We start from the raw sequence: 10,111 nt of genomic DNA, 5'->3' as shown, positions 1-10,111 counted from the left end.
GAAATTTGGTCTACAACCTTGGCTTGGAAATTTCTTTTGGTTTGAAGTGTTGCTGTTGCTGGAAGGAGTGAGCAAGCTCTCCATCAGATATTTCTCTTCCATCACTCAAGGAAGAGGTTGGTTCCTACCATCCATTCTTCTTTCACATCTCTTTCTTTAGTTTTGGAACCCTGTGTGTGTGTACTCTTTGTGACTATAGGGTATATGATTTGTAATGTAAACTAAAATTTCTTGGGTGTGTTATTTCAATGACATTTGGGAAGAATTCTGTGTATGAAATCTACATTTCGTTATATATTCTATGTTCTTGATTGGAATCAAAAGAATTATATGGTTTGGGGTTTCTTTCTATTGCTTGTATTCAGCGATTCAGATAATCATTTGTTATTTTAGATCCCCCTACTATTGTGTTTGTAAAAACCTTTGTTTTTTTTTTTGGGGGGGGGGGATTTGATGTATTTTCCATTTCTCATATTATGAATTGGGGTTTCTGCCCCATGTTTATCCCTGCCTCCCCCTTATCCATTTATTTTGTTTGTTGTTTGATTAACCCATATCGTGGGTTTGGTGCCATCACCACCCATGACATGGTGGATGTTATTGCACCACCCATGCCATGGTGGTGCATAGCACCCTCCCCACAACATTGGGGGTGCAGTAGCACCACCCATGTTGTGGTGGTGCTAGCACCACCCATTACATGATTGGTGCACAACACACCATTGTCGTGGTGGTGCTAAGCACACCCATGACATGGTGGGTGCTCTGCACCACCGACATTGTGGTGGTGTGTAGCACCACACATGGCTTGGGGTGCAACTGCACACCATGATGTGGTGGTGCCTAGCACCACCCACGACATGGTGGGTGCACTACACCACCCATGTCATGGTGGGTGCATAACGTGCATAATGTGCATAACACAACAACATCACCACAATTTTGGTGCTGGGAGTTATTTAGTATTGTTGCTGTTTGGAAATTGTCATATTTAATGGGGTTAAATACCCCTTTTGATGGGTTCGATATACTCGTCAATGATAATTAATGTGTTGGGCAGATTTGTGCATATATATGTATACTCAGTAATTTGAATGCTGTAATATGATGTTTATTTGACCATTTTAATTCTGAGCGTATAAGTCCATAATGACTATATAAATTTAGAGGTTGAATGTTATGTTTCACTGTGAATTGGGGCACAACCTACGAGTTATAGCACAGGCTAAGCATAAATTAAACGCTGCCCCTATCTTATTCTTTTGTCTTCATTTGCGAACGTTATTTCTACGCTGTGTTATGCTGTAATTTGGTACTAGAGGCCACCTTGCATATGATTGTATCATAGATTGATTTTGTTTAGTTTGATGCCATTGTCTGAATGTGGAATTATATTGTTATTTTGAATTGTCTCCTAATATTTTACCTTGAGTAGGTGATTTCCTTATGCTGTTGATTTTATGACAGCAACTGTGAAGACATTGCTGGTTTGTTTTCAATTTGATTGAAACAGTGTATTAACTTGGTTTATATACTCTTTTGGTCAAGAGGCTCGCCCATTCATGCATATTGATGTTTAATCTTCTTGAGCATGTGTTTATGCATGGTTTGAGTACTGTATAATATTTTATTTCAAATTTACTTATTGTCTTAGAGCCTCTTGTAATATAGTTGTGGGTCCATGTAAGGGAGTGGGCTCCTTTGCGACACCCGGGGTCACGAGAGATGGACTATCATGAGGTTCCTTATAAGGATGCATGAAGTTTGGACCTCTTGGGCGTAAGGGAATTTTCCTTGTTCTAATCAACTGATAATTAATTTAATGAATGGGAATGGGTAGACAGTTAATTAAAAAGCTAATAAATGGTAGTGCCTCATGAATCAGTCCTGTAGCGTCGTAAATTGTACGCACTTGCTAAGGCAGTACAATTTCACACCTAGTTTAGCACCCGCCTTGGTGCGGTTTTCATTTTGCATTGCATTTCCCCTTTAGCACTTAATTAATCAAATTAATTAGGTCTAAGGTCCTATTTCATCATCCTTCACATCATAAAGTCGGGCCCTTTCATTAAAGTGTGCCCCTTTTCATGTGATTCCTCCAATGCATCATCTAATCGAAAACCCTAATTAAGTCCTATTTTGAACTTGGGGGCTTGATTTCGGGGGTCAAAACATCTCGAAATCACCTATAACTTCGGGATTCTCTCTAAAATCATCATATTTGACGGCCCTGAAAATTTGGTGAAAAGTTGTCGGAACCATGGCGCCCGGAGTGCACATGGTCCTGGACATTTTTCCCGAAATTTTAGGAGCGTGATCCAATCATAAAATAAAGCTTAACCCCAAGAAATTGGTGGGAGATTCAATCTCTAGGTCGGCCTAAAGTTGAAATTAAGACCTAGGGTTTCATATATAAGAGCTCTCTTTCTTCATTTGAGAGGATCCAGATTTTTTTGGTTTTCAAGGACCTTCTATGCAGCGAAAGAGCAGATCTTTGAAGACTTCAACAACATTCAACATCCATCCATCAAGCATCTACCAATTTCATTCATCCATTTAGGGCTTTGAAGACATTGAAGAGCAATAGGAGATTACCGGCTGAAGATTGGCTTGTACCCCTCCCTTGGGGTTGGGTATGATTTCATGTTGTTTTCATGTCTTTGCATAAGCCTCATTATATCATTTGTATCCATGCTTTAGATCACTTTGCATCTTGATTTGGAGCATTTACATTATCATTTACAAGCAATTAGGGTTTACTTTCTAGGTTGCTCTAGTTTGCTTACTTGCATTTTAGGATCTTGCACACACACAAGGTCTGCACACACACTACTTTTACAATACAACTTGGCTATTCGTGGAGGTGGAAATCACCAAAGCGGGGGTTTGACTAAGGCAAAACCCTATATAGCCGCCCACCATACCTTTTCAGATATAAGTGCAAGTTTCAGAATTCGGACAGCGCTGCCAGTTGTAGATCCGGAAGAAGCAGACCGAGACAAAACTTCACACCAAGTTTCAGAGCAAAAGACCAGGATAGGGGCGTGGGGCACCCTGGTCCTGCCAGGACAGGGGCGCTGGGCGCCCTGGTCCTTCTGTCAGACAACAGTTTTCAGCATTTTTGACAGCTTTTCAGGTTGCAAAACAGCAGTTTCCAGAGCAGTTTCAGGGGCAGAATCAGGACAGTGGCGCCCGCGCCCCCGTCCCGAACATTTTCATTTATATTTTAACACTAGGTACACATTTACATTCTTGTCTTGTCCTTGTGTTTATAGCTTTCCATTATTTAAGTTCAATTCTGCAAATCTTGTTATTAGTTCATACTTGCACTTTGGGGTTAGGGATTGAACTTGCATCATTTTGTTTTTCAATTACAACAAAGGAATAGAAATCCTAATAGGTAGCCCGTGGCTCTCTCTTCCACAAAAAGAAGTAGCCAATTGTGTGATACCTCTAGGCTCTTTCATATTCCATAAATGTGTGATTGAAAGTGAGATTAGGGCATGTTTGCTTAGTGTCACTTTTTCCCCCACACAAGTCCTAGGGAGGATATTTTAGGCTGAGCATGAGAAGACCGTGGAGATGGTAAGATAATATCCCTTGGTCTCTCAAAGGTTGAGATGGCTCTGTGTTCTTTAGGCAAGAGACTTGTGTTTTTTTATGGTATGTGATGACACTCCCTTGTACATGTGATTCCCTTGTGTTTTAAATTCACACTTATGTTTTGATGTTTAGCTTGCCTCTGGGAGTTATCTTGGTTGTTTATTCCATTGGTGTTTTGGTCTATGTGTATATGGAAGTATTTCTTGGTGTTAGTCCCTTTGGTATTAGGTGTCAACCTAGGTGTAGTGTCTGTGTTGGGACCTAGTGATATCTCCTAGCTTGGGGGGTGGTTCCTTGTAGGTTCCACATTGGTCTGGTGGTTGGAGCTTTTTGCCATTGGGGGTTTTCCCTTCTTGTTGTTGTTCATCTTGTACGTGGACTTGGATCTTTCTTTGTGATGGCTATGGATTCTTTGGATCAGATTTATGTATTAAAACTTCTTGGCATATGAGTTATAATGATATGTGATAGTGTAGAAACATTTGAAAGGATAAGTAAACCTCATGACCATATGATCTATGTAATAGTAGCTTGTAGTGTATCCATGATTACACATTAGAATTAGGCATTTAATGGAGTTCATTCTTTGGTTGTGATGTAATGGTTCATATGTATCATTGGTTTAGAAATGGTATGCCACTTTTGGGACAACAATTTAACCATGTAAAGAGTATAGACTCTTAATTGTTTCATCTTTTTGGACAACATTGTAATCATGTGAAAAGAGAATAGACTCTTAGTTGTTTCATCTTTTGGGACATAATTATGAAGAGTATAGACTCTTAGTTGTTTCATCTTTAGGACAACATTGTAAAACATGTGTTAAGACTCAAACACTTATGTTGTAATTTCCATGCTTATGCTGTAATGTACTTAGTAAGTTATATCTTATGTGTTTATAATGGAAATAGCCTTGGGCAAAAAGTTAAACATTTATGTGACACTATCATGACATGTAATGAATTTATACATGTAGTTAGATTCATGATGTAATGAAGAAAATATGTATTTGTTTACTTTAATCATGTTATACTCAAAACTATGAAAGGAACCTTTGTATGAGAATGATGCATTTTCATGTATATGTGGATGCAATATGGTTAGATGTTAAATCATGATTATGAGACTCTAAAACTTGTGTAATGACTATTAAAGAAGACCTTGTTAAACCATTATTGATTAAGGTAGAGAACATGGCATACACCATAAATACATTAGTTAAGCATTATAGAAACTAAATTAGCCAAGTGGCTGGAAACTACAACAAGACCGATAAGTTTAATTACATAAAAGATATATATGATTATAATCTCATGAGTATGGTGACAGCCAATAAAACAATCAATGTGTAGGCAATGCCAATGTTCATAATGTTGTATAGATAAGATAATATGCATGCATTTTATGACAGCTCTAGATAGAATGGTTTATAAGTAAGTGATGCATGTTGCTTGTGGGAAGCGATAAAGACATTAAGATAATGGTATTAGGAGTTCCTTCATAGCATGTTAAGGCATAAACATTTAGTAGCATGGATGTAGTAGGATGAGAGCTAGTTATTATGCATTACATGGTGTGGTAGATCATCTAGTTGGATTCATTATAATCATGTAGGTATAAGATGTGTAATCATAAGTAAGGTGCATATGATAGAACCTTATCACTTAATGTCATGCACTAGAAAGAGTATGAAGTGCCATTGCATTAGGTAGGCTAAGGCATGTAGATTTGGAGATTGCTAAGCTTTATGGATAGTAAAATGCGTTTGAGATTATAGGGTAGCCTATGTAGTATACCTTTGTGTGGAGACATTATTATAGCTAGATCATTAAGTGCATACGTGCGTTGTCATGTAAGTTGTAAATCTAATGCATGGATTAAGAATCATAAAGTTAGTATTGAGTTTAAGTAGTGATGTCAATATGCCCTATGGAGCTATATGAGACCATGTAATCATGTTTCCGCTTATGTAAAGAACATAATTAGACAATCGATGTTTAAGATTCATCACTAAAATAAGATTAAGTGAACTAATTTCTTAATCACATTTCCTAGATAAGGTTAAATGGAAACTTAATTAGTAAACAAAAAAATATTTACTCCATTTCTAGGTTGTTAGTGTATTTCCCTGGGGTTTGTTGGTGGGCGCTACAACTTTTAACTAGAAATGATTTCATGTATGTGTAGATATAATTTTCTCAGTTCACTCCTTTTGGTAGTAATCCTTTCCGATAGTAAGCCATTCTATTAGAGCAGGAAGCTCTTTGGGTAGTGGGCCCTCCTATGTTGAGCTAGTTTTATAATCCCATATAACTAGTTATATTTTCTTGAGAGTTAACCTTCTCCGTGGTTTTTCCCTTATTGGGTTTTCCACGTATAAAAATTTGGTGTATCTTGTGTGGCTATGTTATGTTCTATTTTTTATTTCAAGCTTAATTAAGATTAAGGTAAGTGTTAGATAATCATGATTTTATGAGTTTTAGTTTTATAAGATAGAGGAATACTGATTCACCCCCCCTCTTAGTATTCCGGTCTATTCAACAAACTATAGTTCATGCTAACATGGGTGCTTACATTGAAAAGGATGAAATTTGTAAGAAGAAAAGATCTCCAAAATAACAAAAAGTACATATATTAACAATTTTAGATCCATAATTAGTGAAAAGGTAATTAGAGTTTAACAAGTTGGCATAATTTGAGTCTAGGTTGTTGGGATTGATAAAACTTGTCAAAATATTTGTTTATTTATCTTGTTCAGAGACCCTAAACCCTACAACTGGTCATGCTTCACTTTGATTCTTTTTTGTTGTTGTTGACTCGTGTTACCTAGTTTCAAGTTGTTTATCACTTAGATGTGAATATCATCAAGTCCACCATCTCCTTTGTGGTAGGATTTTACTCATGTGTTACCAACTCTTAAAGATTCCATACCTTGTGGTATTGTTTTGATTTACTATTCCGTAGGTCCTAGGTTAACGACCTTGTAACCCTTTATAAGTATCCATGTGCATATTTATCTTATCTTGTGGAGCTCTTTTATAGCAACGAGAGATCTTTTGAGGCTTACCGACTCAATGATCAACCTTGTGGTCATTTGGAGGAGACCAAGATTTAATATATCATTGGGATCCCTCATGGGCCTCAACGACCCAATTATCCCTTTGTGAGCTATCAAAGAAAGTGTGGGCCTAGTGTCAGTGGAACTAAGGCATTTTGTTGGGATGAATTTTTCCTGTTAACAATCCAACAATGAAAACTGTAGAATAAGGATGTGGGTCCACCCAAGGAATTCAAGTAGCATCAATGTGTTAAACATGATATCTTAGTGAGGCTTTAATGTATTGTTGGGAGCTCTCTTGAACCCCAACAAACCAACAAGCAATTAAGAAGTTGAATCCATACCCAGTATTAGTAGAGCCTTAATGCATCATTGGGGGTATTTTTTTGGTCCCAACAATCCAATGAACGAAGAAAGAATGTGGTATAGCTCGCCCAGTGGATGCACATGTGGACATTAAGATGGTGTCATTGAAGCTTCATATATCGTTATGACTTATTTCAATCCCTAGTGACCCAACGAGGGTGGGCCCATGGATGGATAGGTTAGTAGTAAATTGGCATAAAAAAAAATAATGTTGGGACTTTTTGTATCACTAGGGCTCTTTTTGAATCCTAGTGACCCAACGACATCATTTAGACTTAGAATGAGAGATTATTGTTGGGAGATCTCTGAGGACCTAATGACCAATGAATTTATGTGGTAGAAAGGTCATATTGGTAGGGATATTCAAAATCCATTGATGGCCGTTGATTCTTTTGATCAATTATAAAAAATTATATTGTGTAGCTACTCCGTTGACAGTGTTAGCACCCACATGAATGAGCATTGATGAGAAGAGTTGTGTGAAATCAATTAGATGACACATTCAATTGTGATATTTGGTAGCTTGAGACCTTTAATACATCTAGGAGAAAGTAAGAACAAATTATAAAAGCATCTAGAGTCAAAGAAAGTTATCCCTCACAGAGTTTCAAAAGCAACGAAGAACAAATTTAATGTAGGTATTGGGCCCATACTTGTGTCTTACTATGATCTTTGCTTGAAGAATGTAGTGAATTACTATCTAGGTTCTAGTGATTGTCTCCTGCTATGGTAATTAAAGATAAAATGAAGGATTTTGTGTTTACGTATAGTAAAAATTTAATTGTTTTATGAAAACCTATCAAGAATGGCTAGTTCCTTTGAAACCTCTTCCCCAAAAAAACCCAAGAGGTAAAGAAAAGAGTCTAGGGCAAAAACCAAGATTTGATTGATCAACTACCTAGTTCTGCTACAAGACCAAGGTGGTCCCAATAAATTAATCCTAATGTAGAAAGGTTGGAGGATCATCAAAGACGATTAAAGGATGCCTAGACCACACATCGAGGGTATGATTTATTTAAATATCATTACAATTTTTTTTATAGGGACAAGCCTATTTCTAACCCCTGGAGAATGAAATGAAAAAAAATGATAGTCCATAATGTGTTTGTAAATGTGAAATTGACGAGAGCCCTAGCTAAAAGTTATAATCCAAGTAGAAGAATAATTTGCTCCTTGGATGGGTCTGGATTTCTCCTAATAAGAGGAATTATATTTACAAAATGTTTGAATTGGATACAAGTGTGTATTTGAAGATTGACTTGGGAGCCATTAGCAATGAGTATAAAAGATTGGAGAACAACTGCAATAGATGGAGGTTTCCTCACCATAGGCCCAAAGATAATTGAAAATTGAGGGTGTTCTCTAATGAGGAGGAAACCACTTTTTCAGTAAAGTTGTTCCATGAGTATTTTGAGTATGCTTATTATACTTTGTACCAAGAATTGGGTTGTGATACCCATATAAACATGGATTTGGTCTCAATGGTATTAGCATGTGATATTTAGAGCCATGATGAAAGGCCTTATGATTATGCATAATTTCTTGCTGAAGAGATCAATAGGAGTTTGACTTTGATCAAAGAATGTAGTGATGTCATTGTTTTTAAGAGCCAGGAGAAGGGAATATATAAAGCCTCGTTAAGAATAAAGGATGATGACAAAAATGGGAATTTTCATAATGTTCAAATGTGGACTGCTATATGGAATAGAAAATGTGATAGAGGATATACTATTTGCATTTTTAAGATTTGTTTGTAAAGGTGTATATGTAACTTGGTCATCCTTGGAACTACAGTTTGTCACCTACAATAAAAAAGTTTCTAAGGCCTTGAGACAAGAAAATAGGGGCAAGCATTGACCACAATTGGGGAGAATTGTATACATTTTAAGCTTGTACCAAAATTAGAGTCAATGACTATGAAGGATCCCCCCATTTGTTACCTAGGATTGTTCTTGATAGAATTGCTTATCTAGAGATTATCAAACATATGGCAATGCCTGACAATATGCATCTCAAGTATTTTAATAAATAGTCCTTGTGAGCCACATTGAACTTTGGAGGTTTTAGAATTAATTCTTTTGAGGGGTATTCTCTCATTGATCATAGTCTATACAGTCAAATATCACTTGGCAAAAAAAGGGAAGGATTTGACCCTAAAGGTTTTATCAATAGAATAAAAGCGACACAAAGATTGGGTGGGAACCACCACAAATGTTTTATGCATGATAATTTGATTAGAAATCAGGAGGAAGATCACATTGTGAGGAGGATAGTCATGTATAATAGGATCATGGTAGCAGAGGGACAAAGAATGAAAAGGAATCCCACATACATGGGTGCCTTTGTTGAAGAAAAGGATCTAATAGAAAGAATTGAAAGGATGCTCCAACGTCAGCTGAAGTTGACTCATGGTGTGTCACCACATGTTTTTAGGAAAATAAGAGAACTACCACATGAAAAATATGTTCAAAAAATGGAAATGGAGGTTGTTCCTCTTATCATCCATATATCCCCTCAACATACTCTTAAGACAAGTTTCTCAATTAATGTTGATGATCTTGATGAGGAAGGAGATGATGACGATGATGAAGAATATGAAAAAGTTAAAATACCTATAATAGAGAGGTATAACCCCCCTAAGGATAGGGATGTGATTGTGGTGGAGCCATCATATCAATTATTTGATGATGCGATACACCTCGCTAGCCAACAATTTTTTTCCGAGGAAAATTTTGTTCTCTTCTAAATTTAAAGCATTCATTTTGGAGTATAAAGGCAAGAAAATATGAGAAAGAGTTAAGGATATAAGGCTTGAAATGTATCTACAAATATACAAATAACTATGGGACAAGGTGGATGAGGAGATGAAGGAAATGACCCCCCAAAAGGGAAGAAATTCGTTGCAAGAAGCAGGGGTCATGATCCTGCTTGGATGAGATCTTAGTTTTGTAGCTGTTTTTAATAATTTGAGAGAAAATCAAAATATGAACGTGAAGTTAAGTGCAGATGTTGTGGATAAAATATACATAGGATCAATATTCAATTCTAATGATATTTCTCTATCCACTTGGGCTATTTACCCTC

The sequence above is a fragment of the Cryptomeria japonica genome, chromosome 1 (genome assembly GCF_030272615.1).
Source record: "Cryptomeria japonica chromosome 1, Sugi_1.0, whole genome shotgun sequence".
In the NCBI taxonomy this organism is placed as follows: Eukaryota; Viridiplantae; Streptophyta; class Pinopsida; order Cupressales; family Cupressaceae; genus Cryptomeria; species Cryptomeria japonica.
This window is presented reverse-complemented; position numbering follows the sequence as displayed.